General features: G+C 36.4%; 1 long non-coding RNA gene across 1 annotated transcript; it reads left to right on the top strand.

Annotated features, from left to right (window-relative positions):
* Positions 1 to 1,592: 1,592 nt before the first annotated feature.
* Positions 1,593 to 23,881, top strand: LOC137401700 (uncharacterized). The gene is made up of 4 exons (XR_010979380.1): positions 1,593 to 1,772; positions 17,318 to 17,883; positions 18,709 to 18,781; positions 23,239 to 23,881. It is a non-coding gene; the product is annotated as an uncharacterized lncRNA (long non-coding RNA).
* The last annotated feature ends 1,396 nt before the right edge of the window (positions 23,882 to 25,277 follow it).

Here is a 25,277-nt window from a genome sequence, read left to right as displayed (position 1 = left end):
CTTGTGTGGTCTATTAACATCTAACCATATTTCCATCATGGGTCACCACTTGAATAAAGGGAGATGCTATTTTTCCTCCCACTGATCTGTGAATCTTCACAGAGGACTGTGAATTCTTAATATCAGGGAGAATGTTATATCTCGTTTTGTCAGTTTCTGCTTGCCGAAAAGGAGTTGTCTCCTCATTGCTGGGAAATTCGACCTTTACATTATCTAAGTCAGAACTGCGTAGGAAATTGCATTATGGTTTGGATCCGCCATCTTGTAGTCCACGTTGGCATTCGCTATAGTGTATTAGGCACGATTAGTACGACCAATAATATTGCGTAGCTGGCCTATGTCACATTGGTATAGCGTGAGTTATTTCTCTTAATAGGGGCAGTACTGATAACCTCCCCCCGTCACAGTTCTTGCACTCGTTGGTCTTCAGATGTAACATCTAACCGGGAGACTTAAACTATTCTTCTTCCTTTTGGGATGGACTCTCGACCGGTGAAGGCCACTTCCACGAGACGGTGATCTTTCTATTGAATCACGAGTCCCACAATGTAATAGCTATAAGGTTCACACCGTAATATTATTAAGCTTTGCTAAATAATATTATGTAATAATAATAACAGCCAACAGCTATCTTTCTCTCGCATGCTCAGCGAGCTGTTGAATATTGTAATATGAAGAGAATTTAAACAACGTACAATTTCAGTCATGGATAACTGAATAATACCGAATTCTATCATATCAGTACACATAATCAAAGTAGCCAACAACATCCTAAAAACTGATCAAAAACAAAAGGTTGCCAAAATGAAGACAAAGACGGAGACAAAAACAGAACATAAGACGATTAAGCAGGGATTGTTTAAAAAAAAATCGGGCCTTTCAGACTAACCGCCAAATTTCCGATGTTAAAGTCACTATCTTCAACATATAGTTGAACCAGGCCAGGCAACTCTCACGCATCGGGCATGAGACTCACGCAATCACACTAAAGAAAAAAATGAAAATGCGTGTGAAATGCGTGAGATTTTTGCCCCAATTGCCGCAATTCTATATATACTATCATCCATACATCAATTCTCCAAAAACCAAATCTCAAGCATTGCCACACTCTTGGGTTGGCAGAACTGAATTGAACCAAACTAATTTCGCAATGATAAATAAAAAATAAGTTCACAAAAACATTGCTCACATTAAGAAAACTCACTAAACGTGGAATTTATGATATAAAACCTCAACTGAACATATATTCGATAAAACCAAACGAGCCGTACACAATAATGTAAATTGAAACTGACAGATGAATGTAAAATGTTGTAGCTAAGGTGGCAAATGAATACAGAAATTTTTTTCATCTTACTATACTCGTGATGGATGAACTAACAAAATATTATCCTAATAAATTTGAACAGCGACAATAACAAGCGACCATTGAACTAAAATCATTTCACTTTAGCGGACTTGAGAACGCAGGATGTGGCAACGATAGATTTGCGGACAGCGTGTAAAAGTGCAATGCAAACGACTTCCAACGATTTAATCGAAACTTAGTTTCGCGGAGCAACGATTGCGGACCGAGCTCAGTAAAATGTGGCTACCGCTTCAACAGTGCGCCGAATTTGAATTGCAAATTCATTAGAGTTTCTACAGTTTCGCTAGTTATTCAGCACCGAGCAAGTTTGTCACGGTTCGAATGAAAACTTTACGTTAATTAAAGTACTAAGGGCATAGTCGTGTACTAGGAAGCCATACGCTGCAATTAAAGAACAGAAATGGTAAGACTATTGATATTGGACCGCATGCTTGAACGGCAGTAAAATAATTTTAAAATAACGAATGGTTTTTCTCAGAAACCAACAATTGCCTTCTAAACAATTACAGTTTATGTTCAATGTTAACTGAAGTTGGGTACTTTGGATACTCTTTATGAAAGTTCATAGGCACGAGGGGTTTGTCCAATGGTTAAATTCATATGGGCTCTTTTGCAATCTCCATCGCACTAACTGAAAGTTTGTTGTCAACAGATTCACTTATTGCAGTATCTAAAACTAAAATTGCTAGCTATGCAGTAAAACTAGTATAGGTGCAGTGCATATCAAGCTGTTTAATCGTGGCTTTGTTGCGTAGTAAACCTAAAAGAATCGCTAACTATTTTAGCAAGCAAATTATAAAATGGGCGATGATCTTACAAAGAGCCGTGAGAGACCAACTCCATAAGCCTTTATTTAAAATAGACTGGAGAAAATAGTATAGACGTCATTAGTGAGATTTGTATAAAATTTGTACGCAATGAACGTTTAATTTAACAAATTTCTATTTTATTTAACAAATTTATAAAACTAAACCAATTAAATTTTTACTATTCACATGTTCGAAGGATTTATTTATGTTCATAATTGTTTATCCAAATAATCTGTCTGTTCCAATCAAGCACTAGTTGTTAATGTCATTGTGTCACATCAAGTCAAGTGTGTCACACAAAAAGCAATGATAGAAGGCGGTAGCCGTAGGGTGGTACAAAGCTAAAGCTTTGTACCACCCTCCGTTTGTACCACCCTCCTTGGTACAAAGCTAAAGCTTTGTACCAAGCTTTGGTACAAAGCTAAAGCTTTGTACCAAATCTTTGGTACAAAGCTAAAGCTTTGTACCAAAGCTAAAGCTTTGCACCGCCCTCCCTCATCGCTTTTTGTGTGACAAAGCTAAAGCTTTGTCACACAAAAATCTAATAATATTTATAAATATATAAATAATTTTTTAAACTATAAATCAATGTTTAAAATTTACTAAAATGTAACTTCTAAATGCAATCGTGTTTTGTGTGGTTCTATATAATGTTGTGTAAGGTAACACTCCTGACTAATTTTCTCATGTAACAAATAAATTTTTCGAACTGGCAAACTGGCTCTTCTTGCCAGGCAAAGAAATCTCCTCTATATAAATTAACTGTCAAATCAATCATGCGAGTTGGTGTATAATCTGTTATATGTGTCTATATGGCTATATGGGTCCTGGTCACAGAAACCATGGTTAAGTCGAAAATCACGAAGTTGAGTTATCTTCACATTATGAGAAAAGTGTTTTTGTGGTCCAAATAAATTAAGAGAAAATATAAAACAATTGTAAAGGTTTTCAAACTTTTTCAAACAACTGTAATGTTTAAATATGATATCATAAAATATATGTTTTGTTGAAATAAATTAAAATAAAAAGAAAAACAACATGAAAAATGCTTATAGGTTGACTTGCAACAAAATTCACATTAAAGTTATTTGGTATCAAAAGATTCACCCTGTCTTACTCTGTTGTGTGCCAAATATGTGTAAATGTGATTACAAGCTCTTAAAAGCTCAAAAACGAAAAGCCTCCGTAGATTGACGTAACCACGAAATTTGGTTATCGTCTTGTCACGTATGTTCTCATGTGAATTGAGCAGCCAATACAAAGCTCAATATAAAACTTATCGTAGTAGGGGAGAGCGGGGTAGGTTGGACCCCTGGGGCAGGTTGGACTTTGTAAATTTTGAGCAATATGTGCATTTTCAGAGTTATCTTTCCACATTATATGTAGGTCAAGGTCAATTCATCACTTCCTGTCAATGACTGAACAAGACATGTGCAATTGTAAGTAAATAAGTTTCAAATCTATATTTTTTGTGCCTAAAAAGTAACTATAAGAAATAAAAACTTTTAGCAATTTATTCTAGATTGAATTGTTATTTTGCCCCCAAACTCTGTTTGAGGGATGTTTACCATGTATTCAGCAAAATTCAGATAAAATTTTACAGCTAAACAATATTGAATTAAAAAAAAATACAATCTTGCTAGCAAAGGTCAGAAGGGGCAGGTTGGCCTTTTGAGAAAGGGGCAAGTTGGCCTGTAGGCCAACCTGCCCCGTCAACAATGTTATAATGGAAAATGATAATAATCTTTGCCTGTTTGACTCCTACTTCAGTTTAGTGACAATTAGTACAATTAATATATGCATACTAATACCATTGTAGGCAACCATGGTTAGGAATTATAAACGCAAGACAGAGAGAGGGGCCAGCAAAGAGAACATTGATGCTGCGCTCAAGTTTTGGAGTGAAGGGGCTACTTTAGACCAAACAGTAGATACTTATAAAATTTCAGCTACCACGCTTAAAAGACATCGAAAGAATGCTGGTGAGGGCTATGTCCGTTGTAAAACAGTGAAGATGGTGTTTAGCGAAGCCATGGAACAAACATTAGCTACACATCTTAAAGACCTAGACTCGCGATTCCATGGCTTAACACCTGTTAAGTGTCGTGAGTTAGCATATGAATATGCTATCAACAACAGAACCGAAGTAAAAGTACCTGAGAGCTGGCACACAAATAAGTCAGCTGGCAAAGATTGGCTTGCTGCTTTTATGAAGAGACACAAGTTATCAATAAGAACACCAGAGGCCACTTCGTTAGCCAGACAGTCAGCATTTAATAGGCCAGCAGTTAACCTGTTCTTCGACAAGCTCAAAGAAGTAACTGCTAGGTAAGCAAAATGTAAAATTATTATGAGTCTACAGCATATAATTAGTTTTTAGCCGTGGCAAGTTCATCAATACTAAATACTCACATTATAATACTGCAGGCCAGCTATAGATCTTGTAGACTTCTACTACAAATTATAAGTAGCCTAACATATAGTGAATTAAATTATGATGTTTCTGGTTTTCAAATAAGAACTATTTGTTTCAGATTCCAAATATTACCACAGAATATCTACAACCTAGACGAGACTGGTGTGACCACGGTTCAGAACCCTGGAAAAGTGATAAGTGTGATGGGAAAAAAGCAAGTAGGAGCTACTGCATCTCAGGAGCGTGGTGAACTGGTTACAATGTGTTGTGCTGTAAACGCTATCGGTAATTCTCTACCACCGTTCTACATTTTCCCAAGGGTGAATATGAAACAACACTTTCTAAATGGGGCTCCTGCAAGTGCAAAGGGAGTGGCTTGTAAAACTGGGTATATGAACAGCGATATATTTACAAATGAATACTTACCATTCTTCATTAGTCATGCAAAGCCATGCAGCAGCGAACCAACTCTGCTAATTCTTGACAATCACAGTTCACACATATCTCTTCAGTCAATCGAATTATGCAAAGAGAAGCATATCATCTTATTAACTCTCCCTCCTCACACTTCCCACAGACTTCAGCCCCTAGATCGTAGTGTATATGGTCCTCTGAAGCGTTACCTTAACTCAACTATGGATGAATGGCAGCGAAGTAATCCTGGGCGTGCTATAACCATATATGAAATGGCACAGCTATCAGGTGTAGCTTTTACAAAGAGTGTCACAAATGCTAACATTATAGCTGGGTTTCGCGCAACAGGCATATATCCCTACAATGCAGACATATTCGATGACAGTGAGTTTCTCCCTGCTGATGTGACCGACCAACCAGATCCTGAAAGACATCAACCACAACCGGATGCAGAGCCACAACCGGATGCTAGACATCAACCAGATAATGAGCCACAGTCTGATCCAGAGCCACATGTAGAGCCACAGGCTTCTACATCTACTCATCCCTCACCTTCTTCCAGTAATATACATGTAGGTGAACCAATACCATCAACATCTGCACAAACACCAATAGAGCAGAGGCGAGTATCAACCTCGCATATAACTCCAGAGCAGCTTATGCCATTGCCTAAAGCTGGCATTCGCCAAAAAAAGAACACCAAAAGAAGGAAAGTAGCATCTGCTATTCTAACTGATACACCGGAAAAAAACAGAATTGCAGAGCATGCTGCAGCAAAAGTATCCAAACAACCTGCAAAGAGGAGAAAAACGGCACCCATTCCTGAATCCTCAGATGACGATGATATCTTGCCAATAGCATTAACGGACTCGGAGTCTGGAGAAGATCCGTTCGATCCTGAACAGCAACAGGAAGATCTGGGGGAAATTACCAAAGGCTGCTATGTGCTAGTAAAATATCCTGCTGGCAGGAAGACAATATTTTATGCCGGGTCTGTATTAGATGTTAAAGAGGATGACAGATTTGAAGTTAACTTTCTACACAAGGTCAGCAGCAGTAGATAATGTGCCTTTCAGTATCCAGATAAGGAGGACCGTGACTGCATACCTAAAGATGATATTGTGTTAAATTTGGGCGACCCAGTATCTACAGGGGGAACTTTAAGAGCAATAAGACGCATCATGTTCAACGTAGATTTGAGCAAGTTCTATGACGATCTGAGATGACTTGATTATTAGATACCAATTTTGAGTAAAATTTTATTTCTCTGTATTGGATACAAAGATTGAGCAAGATTTTATGTATTTCTGTTTTAAAAGCACTTCTTTGCTGGGACTTTTTCTGGTTCTGGTACCAACTTTATGGTATAGAACATTTTATTTCACTGTTTTAATAATTCTGTCTTCTACCATAATTCAACTTTATCTTATTCACCTTGGCTGTGTTAAATAAAACTTTCATATCACATCTTATTTTGCGCATAACCTGAGCTTAATAATGGATAGTCCAACCTGCCCCACTATGGGGTCCAACCTACCCCGCATGCGGGGCAGGTTGGACTTTTGAACTTGTTGTGCAAGAGCAAGAATAACTCTTTCAAAAAAATTCCCAGAAATTTAACAAAGGACCACAGTGGTGTCAACAAGTGAATGTAGTGTCACACAAAATTCCATGAAAATGTGATAAAAAACACAGCAGCAATAGCAAGAAACCTAAAAAGGGGTCCAACCTACCCCGCTCTCCCCTACTAGTTTATGACAAACGCTTCGGGTTTTACCGAAGACCCCGTATCAAATATAGATGCTCGCTACTTTACAGTTTTGTTACGGCATTATTCAATCGTCAAGTCGTAATCTGATCATGTGACCCAATACTTCGCAAATAATTTTTGCACCACGTTTCGATTATCACAGGTGACCAACAGGCTCGTCATGATTATCAGACAATGATATGTACTCATTCGAGCAAAGGTTAAAAAGTTTAGCGATTTTTTACGGTAAGTTATAAGATATCAGTGCTAAAAGTGACAGCATTACAATGACGATAAAATAGACGCGTAAGAACAATAAACATGGTTTTATTGAATGTGTGAAGTATATTTGTGAAAATATTTTGACGAATAAGGTTGCAAGAAAGTGTAAACAGAAACCATCTCTCACAGCTACATCACATTTAAGCCGTTTTGGAAAGGGAATCCAAACTACGACAGTTTCGTGGGGCTGCGATTTTCTGTTCGTTTTTGAGCTTTTATGAGCTTGTAAGCACATTTCCGCATATTTTGCACCTACAACACAACAGAGTAAGCCATGGTGAATCTTTTCATATCAAATAATGGTAATGTGAGTTTTGTTGCAAGTCAACCTTTATGTGTAAATGTGAAACAGTTAATAGGTAGCAGCTAAAAAGTTTTTGTTTCGCTACCATTACATTTGGATATTGTTTGGTATACAATTAAAGTATATTATTTGTTTCAGTGTTGTAGCGAAAATATTGTATAGAGTAGTGTAGAAATCCATAGTAATTGTTTAATGCAAACACCCTCTGGTGCAAATCCTCCAAATTTCATATATGGGTCTATCCATAATCACCATTGTTACAATTAGAGCAGAAATTTAATTTTAAAATATTGGTATTGCATTTAAGATGATTTTAAATCAGATATTCTCTTAGAGCTCAACAAGCTCTCTCGAATGATCTACTATATAAACGGCAATCGTTGTCTATCTATCTGTCTGTCCGCTTTATAGAGTACCGTACTTTTCGGACTATTAGCCGCTACTAGGTATCTAGGGCGCATTACTGGGAGCCTTCGGTTACTACACGCCTATATACATAACCTTTTCATAGTTTTACACAGAACACATCATATCTGGTTAGCGCGCCTCTTTACGGCGCCCAATGACACTGGTGCATTCGGAACAGTAAAATTGCGGTCGTGTGAAAAAGCACCGTTCTGAGTTCGGCAGCATATACAGCTATACAAATGTACTAATCATTAAATAAAATAAATTAATGAATAGTAATTTACATGCGATTAATATTTACTGCCAACGTGTACTGAGAAGGTCACACTAACGTTTATTTCTTGCGGTCACGGGAAAACGCAGTTCTCACCTACTACATTTCTACATAAAAAAGGTAGGTATTTCTTAATCAATGTTGTATTGTCTATGACTTGCCACACTTCCACTACATAAACCTTTCATTTGCGTCCGTGTACAAATTTAGCTATCGGCCTACTGCCAGCCATTTTGCCGATATTGCTTAATATGTATACGATATTTTTTCAATTTCAAACTCCATCTATACTGTTTGTTTTGGTTATATATTTCATTTTGCCAACATGTTAACAAGCACTGCTATACAAAAAATCGTTGTATCTATATTTTGTGCATTTTTATGATCTGTCATGTGTCATCAACATAAGTAGTTATTTGTTTTTTAACTCGGACGCATTTAATGAACTCGCACAAAAAATTTTCGTTTTTAAGTTAGAAATTATCGAACGAAAATTTAAAATTAAATTTTAGGCTAATTTTATAGAGAAATCTTTGAACAACACTGTCACTACTATAAAAGTCTTAAAGACCGTTGGTTATGTTATCAACAAATAATAAAATTTATTTACTAGCAATTGCTGGGAAAGTCGCAAAAATGTGTCTATGGCGGTTGACCATAGAAAACGCATGAGGGAGTCTACTTTAGTGAAAGGGTTGAAAACGTTGGATTTGCTACTGTTTGTGATAATAAACATGTTCATTTCCTTCCGCAGCTGAGTTACTTTTACTTCTTTTTCCAGCTACGAGAACTACAGAAACTACAGAACTTGCACGGGCACTCCGAGCCTGGCGATTGGCAGCGGTGAGAAGAAAGCGAGCAGCGTAGGCCTATATTACAAAAAGCACACCATCTCATTCAATGTTAGAAATGCTTGAAGCAGTACAATGCCTTCCAAAAAGCCTACTGCCCAAACGCAAAAACAGATTGATTCCCGTAGAGAGAATTCGAATTTGCGAAGCAGCAGCAAGACGAGCAGAAACTGCAGAGCAAACGCAGCTACGCCCACAACGAAACGGAACTGCTGCTGCAGCTGCTAGAAGAGCAGAAACCGTCGAACAAACACGGGTACATCGAGAGCAGGCCAGAATAGATGCTGCAGCCGCTAGAAGTGCAGAGACTACTAAACCCACCCCAGCAGTAATTCAAACGGCTCAGAGCAGCCGCTACATCGGCCAGACGTGCAGAAACCTCCGAGCAGATGCAGCGGCGACAAGAACATGATGCACTAGCTACAACAGCTGCTCACTGAGCTGAATTTTCGGAGCGGATGAAACGGCGACAACAGCGAGATGCACTAACTACAGCAGCTGCTACCAGGCGCCGTGTATGGACAGAAAACTTCGCGTTTGACTACAGTCCTGCAACACAGTGTAGGGTTGAATTTTTTTTATGGGACGAATGTCCAAAAATGCTCCAGATGTAACGCCTTACGTTGAAAATGCGAGAGGCCATATATGTAGTTGATATAGTAGATTTTATTGATAATAAATTTTATCAACAACCGCATTGCTGCTGCACAGTTTGTATATACCATGTCAAAACACAGGCTATAGACGAAGAACTGGTGAGTCATGATTAGTGTTTCAAGCATGCAGAAGTCTCAATTCAATAAAAGCTGGCGATAGCTAAGCAGTGCAACAGCAAAATATTTTCTAGAATTTCTTAAAATATGTAAAACTTTTCCATACTGCCAGTTTGAAGAGCGTCAGTTTGCCTAGCAATGTCAATTTCATTATCAGTTCTGTGTACAAAATTAGGACAATGCCGATTTGAGTAGTTCGAGACTGATGCAATGTAGACTAGCTGTAAAACACATTGCATATCTCCAATGGGCTCTCCAACATTACTGACATGTACAACTGCATATGTGTAACTGCATATGTGTATGCAGTCAGATCAGCACAAAAATTTCAGTAGATTGCATATTTGGAGTTGTTTTACGGTATGAAGGACAACTCTCAATAAAACTATTGCTTTACGTAAATCTGTTCCCGAACACGGGTAATGCAGCTAGGGTATAATATATGTCACACCAAAGTTAATTTTTACTAAGAAACTTTAGTTAGTGTGTCACTCGCGTTACATCACAGAAATATGCATTTTGAAGAGCTAGTTGCTCATCCTTAAAACTCTCGGATTTGGTTGGAAGCAAAATTATAAAAAGTTATTTTTCTTATTTTAAAGAAGCTTGCTGACATATGCACTAAAATTCATCCAGATATTAAATGGTAATTGTGAGCTACATGCTTGTAAACATGTCACCGCTGTTACATTCGATTGTCACCATTGTTATGCTTCTTATATTCTGTAAACTTGAATGTATTTAAATTCACTGCAATGAGACCAATAATGGTATTAAAGCTAATGATTACAATATATATATATATAGACAAGCCTTAACTTGAAATGTTTTTATTGGTTTCAAAGTATAAAATATAATAATATATGTGTTATATTAAATAAAAATTAGTAACAGAAAAAATGTCAAGTTTCGTAACTAAGTAATTAGTCCTACAAAATTTGTAAGTTATTAAGTAAACTTGGTAAAACTAGTTCATGATTTTTATTTTGTTTTTTGCAGTTTGTGATAATTGTATCAGTGTCAAGTCATGTTTCATTGTAATCGTTATAGTAAAACAGCCTATCTAGCCTTTACTTTATAATTACTTTACATTTGAACACCTTTACATTTGTTTTATTTTTCTGGAAAGTTATTTGAACTCTAGTTATTTGAACCTGTATTCGTTGGGAGATATGAGACATTTTCTAGGTTCAACTACGTATAGCACTCTGTGTTACGTGTAACGTCACTAAAACTTGCTCTTATTAATTAGTTTGCTATACTAGCTTACCCAATTTAGTCGTTACTGCCAGGCTACTTGCACGTAGCAGGCAACTACATTACCTCTGACTGTTTATAAGCTGTTTTAATCCCCGTGCAACGCCAAGAATTTGACTAGTATAGATTATTGCTAGAAAACGCTGAGTGACAAGCTACAGAAAGGCTGTGTAGAACGATTGCAGAATTTTATGCAGACGCATGATGAAGTATTACAAGAATTGCTGAGCTAAATGCTACATTAAATCTTTATGCTCTGTAACTAGAAATTATTTCACTAATAGTTCATCATCATGGTTGATGAACTATTAGTGAAATGATACAGGACAAAATACCTGACATGCTAGCTGATAGCATTTTGTAAAATGTTTACTAACATTGTGTGACAAATAGTTAAACTGTCGTTTGAAATGATGAACTCACGATAAAATACTATCTGGGCTAAACTATGAGCTAATTACAACATGCAGTTCAATTAAATTGCGATAAAAATTGATAAATGAAATCATGATGGTCTGCAGCCTCGTGCAAAAGTATGGAGGTACCGTGGGCCATATAATTTTCATTCTTTTAAGTGTTGGCATCGTAAGGTAGAGATTTCATATAAAGTGGTAGAGAAACTCATGATAAATATTTAATGCAAATTCTCCTTGCTAAAATTGTCAAAATTCTATATACTAAAAATTATCAACAAAATAATATGGTAACTATAGTTACACTAACTTTAGTGTATGTAGTAGTTATGACCTGCAATGAAGTGTAACGCTACAATGTATTATGTGCAGTACATGCAGTAGTGAGTTTTTACCTTCAAGTCAGATGCATAACGTAAAAATTGAATTTAACTTAAATGAATTTATCTTACTAAACACATATTTAATTCTAAATTTTAGTATGTATTTTTAACTATTTTACTCAACAAATTTTTGTTGACTATAATTTTACCACCTATCCGTTTCTGGTTGTGTTTGCATATTACCTGGTAACGAGTAATGCCAAACTGAGCAAGTTCGGGCATCGTATTTCTTTCATTCATTGTTAAAAGGATTTCAGGTGATAGCATATCAGCATATTTCCTATTTCGATGTAATGACCACAGCAGCTGTCAAATTTGAAATTTAAGAAAAACTGCTGATTTTGCATGGACAAAATTATTTTTGTGTTGAAAGAGTGAAAAACCAGCATGTTGCATTTTTTCAGAGGGAAAAAAATCATATAACAAGGTCATCGTAACACAAGAGCGCGCTGTACCTACAATAATTTGGCACTCCTTGTTGTAATACCCTGGCTGCTACGTTGAAAAGCGGTGTTAAATGTAATTTTTTACCGTGCTATTATGAGAGATGAAGGCATGAAATATAAAAAAGGATTGACTTTGTTATGTTAAGGAAGTAAAGATATCAAACATTATAGAGAAACTTCAGAGTTTAATACAATGGTTTGAGAGAATGAATTAAAGCCGATCAACTTTTTCTAATATTTCAGATTGCAGAGAAAAACCCTCTGCTTGACAATCATCATCACAAATGCATGCAAGTCGACATTGCAGGTGATTAGCCTAGAAAACACAGCATGTAGAGCTAGCACACCATGAGGCTCACTTAGAAGACGAGTTGCAGAAAATCATCCACTCACCGGTCAAAGTTCAACTTCAAAACATTTGTTTTTTTCCTTACATTAGTATTCAAATGGAAAAACAGCTCTAATTATTAGATATTCCAATAAAAATATGATCAGATGCTCAGAAAATATGAAGCTTTGCACATATTTGCAAAAAAGTCAACATTCTCTATAGCTTCAAAGCAAGCCTGTAATCTTGCTAATACTTTTGATCCTGAACAGTTGATTGAGAAAATTGATGTGTAGACAAATAAATCATTGAACACAAAATGCTTGAGCTGCTACTAGTTGGTACTATTAAAATTGAGCACCCACCGCTTCGCTGTCAGCAGAGTAAATGCATGCGAGTAGACGCTGAAAAGAAAAGCAACTGGAACAACTAGAAAACAAAGTAAAGCCAACAGACCATTAAGATCACTTAGAAAAAGGGTGGCAAAAAGTCACTCAAAACTCACAGGTCGAATGTCTAACTTAAAAATCGTTGCAATACTTCCGTAGATTAGCATTTAAATGGAGAAAACTCTCACGTTATTAAATAATCTAGTGGAAATATGTCCATGGGCATAGGAGAACTTTACATACTAGTAATGTGCAATCAAAACAAGTTAAAGGTTGACTTGCAACCAAAATTCACATTAGTGTTTTGATATCAAAAGATTCACCATGTCTTACTCTTTTGTGTAGTAGGTGCAAGATATGTGGGAATGTGATTACAAGCTCTTAAAAGCTAAAAAATGAACAGTTAATGGCAGCCATACAAGACCGCCGTAGTTTGGATTCTCTTTCCAAAACGGCTCAAATGTGACGTAGTTGTGGTAGAAGGTTTCTGTTTACACTTTCATGCAACCTTATTCGTCAAAATATTTTCACAAATATACTTCACGCATTCAATAAAATCATGTCTATAGTTCTTACGCGTCTGTTTTATCGTCATTGCAACGCTGTCACTTTTAGCAGTGATATCTTATAACTTACCGTAAAAATTCATTTAATTTTTTATCATTACCTCGAAGGAGTACATGTCATTGTCTGATAATCATGACGAGCCTGTTGGTCACCTGTGATAATCGAAAAGTGCTGCAGAAATTGCTTGCGAAGTATTGGGTCACATGATCAGATTACGACTTGACGATTTGATCAAGCAGAAACGAAACTGTAAAGTAGCGAGCATCTATATTTGATACGGGGTATTCGGTAAAACCCAAAGTGTTTGCCATAACTTACTGCTGCGATAAGTTTTATATTGAGCTTTTGATTGGCCTTTCAATTCACGTGAGAACATCACGTGACAAGACAATAACCAAACTGTAATGAATACGTCAGATAAAAAAACAGATTCCAATCTACGGCGGCTTTTCGTTTTTGAGCTTTTAAGAGCTTGTAATCACATCTTCACATATTTGGCACCTACAACACAACAGAGTAAGACATGGTAAATCTTTTGATATAAAATAACTGTAATGTGAATTTTGCTACAAGTCAACCTTTAATGTTATCATACTACATATAGGAGAATGCTACTACCTTTTGATGCTATATATAGACAATCTAGAACACACGCGCATGCTTTGTTTAGTTTACTCAAACTAGATTAGATACTCACATTAGATTAGATCAAATTCCTATCTGCAAAATTATTTTGTTATTTTCTTAGATGAGCATGTGAAGTGTGCCCTTCTACAATGCAAATAATATGTTCCAGGAACGTGTACTTTATAGGGATTTTACCTTATAAGAACTGTAAAATACATAAAAATCTCCTAATCAGTGTCAGGATCTTTCCAAACACACTCCTTTCTGCATACAAAAATAAAAACTTTGTTTAGCTTTTTCAATTTGTGAGCTGTAACATAACTGCTACATTATTAGTTTGCTCAAACAACTTTTCCCCTTTTTATGATAAATCTTACTGGTTTTTATAGACCGTGGTTGCGGTAATTCTACAATAAGGTGATGCAGAGTGCACATCTTTGATGGTAATTCACAACAGTTTGCTTCTTTATTTAAACAGGAATACGTACTCTTCAAACCAAAACTAACAACAAATATTTTATATGTTTTCAAAAAAGCAACACAGCAAAGTAATATACAAAAAAACGGCCCTACCCGATTGTAGTCCATCTGTAATCAGGGTTCAAGGTTAAGATAAAGGAGACCCTTTGGTGATACTCCCACTCGTGACATCAAGATTGGTGGATTGACGCTGTAACACCTGCACTAATCGATCGCCTTTGTATTCATGAACAATGCGCAGCTAATTTGTGTTTTGACGACACATCTGACGATCTATCACTGCAAAATAGATTGTTGAGAAAGTTGCATATTTATATAATATGTAATGATGACGCTGTACACACGGCATTTTTTATTTCATAGGGGCGGCGAGATAGATTGACGTTTTAATGGAATTTGAGAACACGCCCTACTTGGCACTTTACGTTATATGTAATTCTTTTCTTAAGTAATAAGAAACAGAAACTTCACATAATTTTTTTATATTATTTGGAATATAGGGTATAGAAGGTATACGTTATAGGAGCCTCTACTGTGTATGGAAAAACAGCTCAAGCTATGAGATCAACAAATGGAAATATGGTCAAGGGCACAGAAGAACTTTACATACCAGTGTGGTCAAAACAAACAAATGAGTGTTATTATATTTTTATAAGGAAATGCTACTACCTTATGACGTTAAGTATAAACAATCTGGGGCAAATGACCACTTTTTTAGATTGCTCAACCGGTAAATTGCTGACTTTAAAAACCACTTCATGTGTACACTGATTCCGGCTGATCCGCTTTTTGGAGTAAAACTTGTAAAGCGGCTTAAAGGTTCTGTATTAAATTCCTATCAACTCCATATTAGGGTTCTTAATCTTGTGGAGCCAAAATATTCTACCTATAAACATGAAGCCTCAAAACCTCACTACTAACGCTTGTTTTTAGTAAATGACAATTTTTTAAGGTGAATAACTAGTTTCATTCATTTGGGAACAAACGTTCTAACTGAAGTCTTACTCAGCAGAGACATTGGGAAAACTAAAAAGATGACGATTGGCCACATACTGTGTTTTGTACCACACCCCACCTGATGCTGTTTAGCCACTGTTGTGCATTTCGTTCACCTTACAGTTGGATTTGCTCAACACATTCTTTATTGTTCGGCTGCTATAACAGTAAGAATAAAACCTAGTAATGTTTAGACTTGAGATATCCTTGCTTAGGCGTGTCTAGGAGTGTTAGTTACTCGAAGGCAGAGTGTGTTTCCTGTTATTAATGAAAATGCACCTTTTAAATCCGTGCGTCTTTTTAAAACCATTTGGGTGTGCCCATTTGTTCTCCAAGGGGGGCCATGGATATATTGGCACTTTTGACAGTCATATAGATTAGTAATAAGTAATTGCTTGCATTCTAGTACAGCTTTACTAAGAATGCTATAGCTAGACCTTTTCCTGACAACTCCACAAACACCGTTAATAATCCGCTAGTAGAATATGTGATCCTGCAAGATGGCACATGTTAGCAAGACAGAGACTGACTGGAACATACTGAATATGTTTATCATACATATCTATAACAACACTGAGCTTTTCAGGGCCATCATCTATTTACAAGAGTTGTTCAAGTTATATTTCAGGAATATCAAAAGCTGAACGAGCTGAAAATTCAATAGAAATAGATGAGCAAATTTTCGTTTTTTTATTCATGTCAGTTGCATATGCCTTTCGAGTGAGATAAAAAATAAGTATAGATTGTTATGCGATGGAAATTTGCTTCATATTAATCAGTAGAAAATTCTGCATCTAATAGTATATGGTTTATGATAGTTTTTTGTAAAACTAAGTCAGTGAATCATTGCTACCACCAATTGTCTCTTAAAATGTGAGGTGGCCTCATAATTTCTGACGGCACTGTATCTATAACAACACTGAGCATGCAACTAATGCGTTTACCTCAAATTACTGGTTATTGAACAAGATTCAAATAAACCATTAGAAGTGTGTGTATCGACAACTAGGCCAGAATTCTATGGCGACAACAAGAATGATAACCAATGTCTAATAGAATCATTTGCTCACACATTTTCACATTCAAAAGACGGCATTGTGACTGCCCAGGATAAAGATAATTACTACCATAAATTAGTAGACAAAGGACTTTTCTTTGCCGTTAATGCGATCATGTGCCTACTTGTACCAAAATTACTTTTGGAAAAGTTGACCCAAATGTTCAGCTCAGTGAGCTCACCATACGTCCTTGCTCTATTTCCTGGGTCAAACGCTTACACTCGAACCCTAGTCACAGCAAGATCACCTGAAGGCATAGAGCAACCAATGCTTAAGAAGAGCAAACTCCAACAGACAAAAAACTATCAATCACCAATACACCTTTCAGCTGAGCCTGTTGGTGGTACTATCAGGACTCAATCTACCTCTGACATTGATAAACCTGCACATGAATATAACTTTCTAGCCAGGCGATAGATGTACTCTTTTTAAAAGTTTACTAATTTATAACCGCCTTTTTAAAAATTTAGAACTGTACCTAATCATTTCGAGAGTATGTTCCTTTCTATATTTGGAAGGTGCTTTTTGTATTTAATTAAAAAAGTGTTATTGAAAAAATTAAGATTTAATTGAACCTTAAATCTATTAATTCACTAAATATTCAAATTTGGTCACCAATTACTCAAATTTGGTCACCAAATTAGCGGCTTGTAAACTATAGGCTTCAAGTTTGCTAGAGTTTCACGGGCAGTTTTGGCTTCCACCTTCAGTGTTTTCTTGTAGCATGATTCACAAGCTTAGAGTTACCAAGGCATATTCATGCTGCTATGGCAGACAATTGCCATGCAGTGCCAAATATTGAATGAAGAAGCTGATGCGGTTGTGGTTCTATTACAGAGTGTGATTTATCCTACTGCAGCTCATCACCACGTCACAGCAATCCAGTTAAGTTTTCACCTCTTTTTATATCCTCATCACAAGTTACAGTGTGGCTTAATTTCAGCCCTTGATTTCGATACAATAGTTTTAAGCTTGTTTCAAGATTTGTTTACATATGTTTAACCCACTTATCAGTAAAATTAATTGATTATGTACCATTTGTTCTCAAAACAGATGCATGAGGCCGGTAAATGGAAGATAAGCCTAAAAAGACTCCATGACTAAAACTTTTTTTCATATTGTTATAAAAATAATTTGGTATCGGGACAGTAGAGGAAGGTTTCACCTTAAAGCTAGCTATTTTAGGTTAAGTATTATATCTACAAAGATTACTGCACATTATTTGTATCTGTTCTAGAGCTCAAAGATTTCACATAAGGGCACCCCAAGTGATTTTCATCGACCACGTGGTACGTGTGCACACAAATTCTATTACATTTGTTAGACACAAACACCAAAGCAGAAGTTGGTACACAAATTACATCAACCATTACCAGACCTAAAACACCTCCTCTTCTCTTTCTCGCCACTTCAAAACAGCGTATTTTGTAACCGCTTTGCCATTGAATCATCTGCATCGACTTTTGGAAAGCGGGAAGTTCTTCGATATCAACGTCTCAAGAGGAACAATTTATTTGAAATGATTTATCGTTGTTGGTCTAAAAAAGTCACTGGTTTACATAAGTACTGTTGTATTTGATACTTATTATACTGGCAGCCATTTCTGTGAACTAACAATCCCGAGCTAACAATCTCATCTTATGTTCAGTCTCTACGGTTTGTTTTTAAGGTCAATGTAATGATACATCTTTTTAGAGTACAACTCGTTTCAATTATGTCTAATAGATGTAATGATTATCTTGGCTAATGTTATGTGTTACGGGTACCACATTATGTGTGGGCAATTTAGTCTTTGACGTTAATCTTTTCATCATAGTTTTTATATAGAAAAATCATTATTAGCTATGGAGAATCAATCTGCTATACATGTGATTGCTATATGCATGGCGAATATTACTCAAACTTATTATTTTGCTGCAAGTTTAGAATGGAAGTCTTGTTAACACAAGGCTTCGTACCAAATCTATTAGTGTGAGGTGAAACAGTCTTACAGCCCTGACCGTGTTTGTTGCATGGAGCTGACTTCGAAGAATCTGCCAAACATATTTTTTGTATTTAGTACTAGCCTTGCAACACATTTCGTCTTTATGATTGATGTTTCTTTGCTTCTGTAGACGAAATATCTAAAAACTAGCTGCACTACCCGCCTACAGGAACAGATTCACACGCAGCATAAGATTTATTGAGGTTTGTCTTTCATACTGTATTAAAACTCCAAATATTCAGTCTACTAAAATTGTTGCCCTGAATATGCATACACATATTAGATGTCAATAATGTTGGGGAGAATAATGGAAATCTGCAATGTGTTTTACAGCTAGATGTGTGTAAAATCTAGTAAATATTCTAGATTCATGCGTCTGTCCATACCCGTCTGTATTTGCAGTTGACGATCGCGCAGTTCTGCTGCCAAGCCCCCGCCTTGGCTGACCAGTCTTTACCTGCCTCACAGTTGACAATCGAGCTCTTACACTCGCCTCGCAATCAATCGCTTCGCACTCGCAATCAATCGGCCCGCAATCGCCTCGCAATCAATTGCCTCGCACTAGCCTTGCAATCGATCGCCTCACAACAAATCACCTCCCACTTGCAACCAATTGCCTCGCACTCGCAACCAATCGCTTCGCACTCGCAATCAATCGCATCGCAATCAATCGCCTAGCACTCAATTGCTTTGCAATCAATCGCCTCGCACTTGCCAACTCATTCATTCGGAAAGTCGCGCCTGGATACTCTCGCTGCTCTCGGGGCGAAAAAACTCTCCCGCGCATGCCCGAGTGACGCCACGACCCCAAACCGCTAGCTGCATTACCCGTCCACGAGAACAGATTCGCGTACAGCAAGAGGTTTATCGGGAGTTGTCTTTCATGCTGTAAGACAACTCCAAATATGCAGTCTACTGAAATTTTTTGCTCCGATCACACTATGCATACACATATGCCGTCATATATGTCAATAATGTTGGTAAAACAATGGAAATCTGCAATGCGTTTTACAGCTAGTCTACAATGAATCAGCCTCAAACCACTCAAATTGGTGTTGCCCTATTTGTGTACAGAGAACTGATAATGAAATTGACATTGCCAGACAAACTGAAGTTCTTCAAACTGGCAGTAATGAAAAGTTTTGCATCTTCTAAAAAATTATACAAAATATTTTGCTATCCCCAGCATTTATTGAATGGGGACTACATGCTTAAAACACTAATCTTAGCTCACCAGTTTTTCGTCTGTAGCCTGTGTTTTGACATGGTACATGCAAACAGTAAGGAGGTTGTGTCGATAAAATTTATATGTATAACAGCACAGACAATATGATGTCAAGGCACCTCACAATAATGAAACATAACGCCAACATGATAGCCTTTTTATGAGATACAATAAGGATTACGAATGCATAAAAATACATAAGTACTGAAAAATATGTTAGAAAATGCTGCATGTGGTATAGCGGAACATGAAGAACGTAGCATGACATAACAATAGCACAATGTTAGCTCAACGCAACACTTGCGGATAGACATCTTTTGTTTTTCGGTAGGCTGTATGAACAAACAGTTTTAGGTTTGTGCCTACTTTTTAGCAGGCGACGTATAGCTGGTCATGGCTAAAGCAGGGTGACAGTAAGTCTATACCGACCGCTCTCTTTCTTTTCACCATCGCCTATCGCAACCCTCGGAGTACTCGTGCAACTTCTGTAGTAGTAAGTTACAGTAGGCCTACTCATAGCTGGAAAAAAAATTAGTAACTCAGCTGCTGAAGGAAATGAACTTTTCCAACTATCACAAACAGTGGCTAATCAAACGTTTTTAAGTAGTTGAGGTGTGGCGATTCATAGGCAATACAACATTGAATAAAACGTACTAACTTTTTCGATGGAGAAATTTAGTAGGTACAACGCAGTAGCAGTACCTGTGCAAGTTCTGTAGTAGCTGTAGTTCTGTAGTACTCGTAGCTGGGAAAAAGCAAAAGTAACTCAGAAGGATATGAATATGTTTACTATCACAAACAGTGGCAAATCCAACATTTTCAACCCTTTCATCGGAGTAGACTCATTTATGCGTTTTCTATGGTCGACCGCCATAGACACATTTTTGCAACTTTTCCAGCAGTAACTGAAATTTATTATTTGTTGATAACATGACCAACGATCTTTAGGACTTTTATGGTAGTGACAGGGTTATCCTAAGATTTCTCTATAAATTTAGCCTAAAGTTTAACATTTAAATCTTCGTTTGGGGATTTCCAACTTAAAAACGAACACTTTTGTGTAAGTTCATCAAAGGCGTCCAAATTAGAAAACACATAACTATTTATGTTGATGACATTATAGCCAATTCAGATTTTTGTGATTACACAGATAATTAAAAAGCAATATCAACACTGACTCTGATGGCGATAAAAGTAATGGTTTTGTGAGAATAAGGAACATTGTAGAGGATCGTTTTGCTTTGTAGCTTCACATCGCTTTATCAATGAACAAAGTATAGATACAATGAATTATTTGTATAGCAGCCCCTGTTAACATGTTGGCAAAATGAAACATATAGCCAAAACAAACGTTCTAGATAGAGTTTGAAATCTAAAAACTCTTTTATACATATTAAGCAATATCGGCAAAATGGCTGGCAGTAGGCCGATAGCTAAATTTGTACATGGACGCAAGTGAATGGGTTATGTAGTAGAAATGTGGCAATTCATAGACAATACAACATAGAATAAAAATTACTTACCTTTTTTATGTAGAAATTTAGTGGGTGAGAACTGCGTTTTTTTCCAGTCGCAAGAAACCAACATTCGCGTGACCTTCTCGGTACACGTTGGCAGTAAATATTAAACGCATGTAAATTACTATTCATTAATTTATTTCATTTAATGCTTAGTTACATTTGTATAACTGTATAGGCTGCCGAACTCAGAACGGTGCTTTCTAACACGGCAGCAACTTTGCTGTTTCAAATGCACCAGTGTCATTGGGCACCGTAAAGAGGCGCGCGCTAACCAGAGATGGTGTGATTTTGTGTAAAAATGATGAATAGGTAGCTTATGTATAGAGGCGTGTACTAACCGAAGGTTCCCGTTAATGCGCCCTAGATACTTAGTAGCGGGGAATAGTCCGAAAAGTACGGTACTCTATAAGGTGGGCACTCAATCGCACGCAGACAGACAACAATTGTAGTTTATGTAGTAGATGACATATCTTTATGACATTTTTTCATTCATTACAGGATGTTTATGTGATGGTGCCAGCCGAGGCAGCTTTGCCAGTGTGAAAAATGCCATTAATGGGAAAAAGTGACTTGAATGTGTGCTGCATAAGCCATGATGTTTTGTTTGAGTTTGCTGCAGTAGATTAGTTTGTCCTATTATATGAGCTGAAACTATGTGAGTAGCCACGCCGTGGGTGGATATTCTGCAATAAAAACTTTGTCAAGATAAAACATTTTTTGCTTTTTAAAATAATATAATAATTATATTGTTGAAGAAAATGCATAACATAATTGCAGAACATGTTGAATATATCAGAGTCCCTTTGCCACTTGTGCTGAAATCTTGTCTGATAAATGGATTTATGAAATCTAATAAGTGCTGCAATGACTTGTATCTTTGCATAGCTCAACTCAATTCCAACAGATCAAATAATAAGAGCTCAAAAATGTTTATACTTCATACTACCAAGTGAAATTGGTGAGTTTACACTGCAAACTGTTAATCAGGTGCAAGAATGGGTTTGTTAACCCTTAGTCAGAACCGGTTGGTTAATTGAATTCATAGAAATTGGTGTTTTGCATCCACCATTGCGGTCAACTCATAAAACCATTTATTTAGTACATACTTGAATAAACTAATCAAACGTGGTCAGTAATATTCTTACTACAAATTGATAGTAATAATGACTAGATAACTTTAACTATACATGAACTTTTTAGGGATGCAGTTGGTTTCGGTACTTACATGTATTTCAACAGGTTCTTTGCAAAAATGCTGCTTGCTTATTTGATCTAGTAACTAGTCCCTGGTGTGGGTAGAAACTGAGAGCTTCGCTGATATGAAAGCCAAAAAATAAAAAATATAGCTTGATAACCTAATTACTGTAGCCCGGCAGAATCATAGTTGGCACTCAAATGTTTACACGGTATTTAGAAGATACTAATATGACACATTTTAATCTCTAATATTTGAGGTGTTTGAGACATTTATGACAATGTATCTGTAGCCATATTTCAAAGTTTATCTTAGCAAACATGTGCAAAAATAAAATATATGCCAATAGAGCCGCATGAAACTAGACTTTTATCGCAATAGCCGATGTGAATTCGAGATATAGAGGCAGGTTGTTTCACTATATACATCATTTTGGGCAAGTCTGGGCACGTCTTTTTTCTTGAGTTTGTTTAACAGCGATAGGTTTTTGTCGATCTCAGTCTTCAAATATCTTGACAATGTGATTGATCACCTAAAATAACAGACCACATTTCAGGTGATAGACAAAAATCCATACTTTGAATTAAAATCAACTAAAATTTGACGCAATCACACTTTTAAGGCGCATGCAGCTAAAATTGTCATTACTTGTGTTTGTGCCAATTGCATTGTATCAAATTTTGCTCTGGTTAAAAAATTTTTGATTTTCTTTTTGATTAGTTTAGCTGTGCAAAAGAATCGATGAAGTCAGAAGACATTATGGAAGTTACAGAACAACCAGAAGATTTTTGTTCCATCAAAACCAGCAGTCGAAACGCAACTGGCGGAGCAAATGATGCCAATAGTTTTGTTTCAAGAGATTAATTTTTCTTCCAGCATGCAATATAAGTATGGTTCATTTATGTCACTTGTTCATTTATCATTGTTTCAGCATGCAATATAAGTATGGTTCATTTATGTCCCTTGTTCATTTATCATTGTTTCAGCATGCAATATAAGTATGGTTCATTTATGTCCCTTGTTCATTTATCATTGTTTCAGCATGCATTATAAGTATGGTTCATTTATGTCACTTGTTCATTTATCATTGTTACAGCATGCATTATAAGTATGGTTCATTTATGTCACTTGTTCATTTATCATTGTTTCAGCATGCATTATAAGTATGGTTCATTTATGTCCCTTGTTCATTTATCATTGTTTCAGCATGCATTATAAGTATGGTTCATTTATGTCACTTGTTCATGAAGGTATATTTGTAGCATATGATATACTAATTTGTAGTGTTATATAACTTATAAATTGGCAGATTTATAGCATATTATTTGATAGTATCATTGCGGTAATCTGATCTTACAATGGATCTAGGTCTACAATGGATCAATGGATCTAGGTCTACAATTACAATGGATCAACGCTCCACCAGATGTAAAAGGCAAAATATATGTGACATCGCCCATTAAAGGGCTAAATTTATCTTCTAAAATTCTGATGAGCTATTTGAAAAATTATAAATGCCTCTATTGAATAAAGCGTCAGGGCATTCACTCCGAGGTTTTACTGTAATTCTCCCAGACTTCTTTTGAAAACGTTAGGGTGATGCTTTTTGGAATTTTGAGCTTTTGATCTTTCTAACACGTTAGTAGCCGCTGAGAGCTTGTTAACGTCGTTGTCATTAAAATGTTTTAAACTTGATGCAAGGGTGTCAGGTTTGTTTGTATGTCATCTTTTCCATCTGCCATCAAAGACATGTGTCCAGTTGAGTCAAAACAAGATGTTGTGTATGCTTCCCCAGTTTGTGTTTAGGCATACCTTCCTCATTTGTCAGCTGATTTCATGCACCTATAGTTATGATTATATCTGTCTCCCGATTATGGTGTCAAAACCAACATTAGTTCTTGTGCTCATAAATGTAAAAAAATGCAATTGTTAGGAATCAAACCTGGAGTCTCATGAAACACCTTATCATTAATGTCATCTGTCCTATAGTTATGTAGATTAATACGCGTGTCTGCATGCATCACACATAAAATGTTAACTAGCAGATTTTTCCAACAGTGTCATTGTGTATGTTTATTATTCAAAGTTGCTTTTGTACTGTGCTACAGCTATTTGGCTCGGAGTGAGCTTCTCAGAGGTTTATACTAAGAGTTTCGTAAACAGTTTGTTTGTGAAAACAAAAGGTTATGATGCTTCCTTTGGCCCACATTCTGGCACCCATTAAACAGCATGCGCCGGTAGTAAGTGACCTTCTGCTGACCTTTATTGTAAGTATTCAAAAGACCAAAAAGAATGCTGTGCTCTGAATAAAAATTCTTTTGGTTTGATTTTTCGATGTTATATAGAATTTTTCACTCACAATGACTTCCTGCCAAAGTTGATGATTTGTTTTGATAATTTTTTATTTTAAAGGTTTGTGGTTTATTGAAATTGTCAAACATACAAAGCCCCATTTGTTTAAATTCTAGCATCGTAACTGTTTTATGATTTTCCTACTTAGAATTGGACAGTTTCAAGTGTTGCACCAGCCAACAAATAATTGTGTGCTTCATGACGTAAGCAGCTTCATTGCTGAGCACTTCCAGTCTGACTTTGCTTAGTAAGGATTATTTTGCCAGTGATTAATTAATGTTATTTAGCTACATGTGGTGTAGGCCTTTAATATAACAAAGCATAATAGTGACTAGAAATTCCACTGTCATACAACCCACGACCAAAGAGATATTGGAAAAAAAAAGAAAAGGGTAATGATGGTTGAG

Source organism: Watersipora subatra, chromosome 8 (assembly GCF_963576615.1).
Source record: "Watersipora subatra chromosome 8, tzWatSuba1.1, whole genome shotgun sequence".
Lineage (NCBI taxonomy): Eukaryota > Metazoa > Bryozoa > Gymnolaemata > Cheilostomatida > Watersiporidae > Watersipora > Watersipora subatra.
This window is presented reverse-complemented; position numbering and strand designations above follow the sequence as displayed.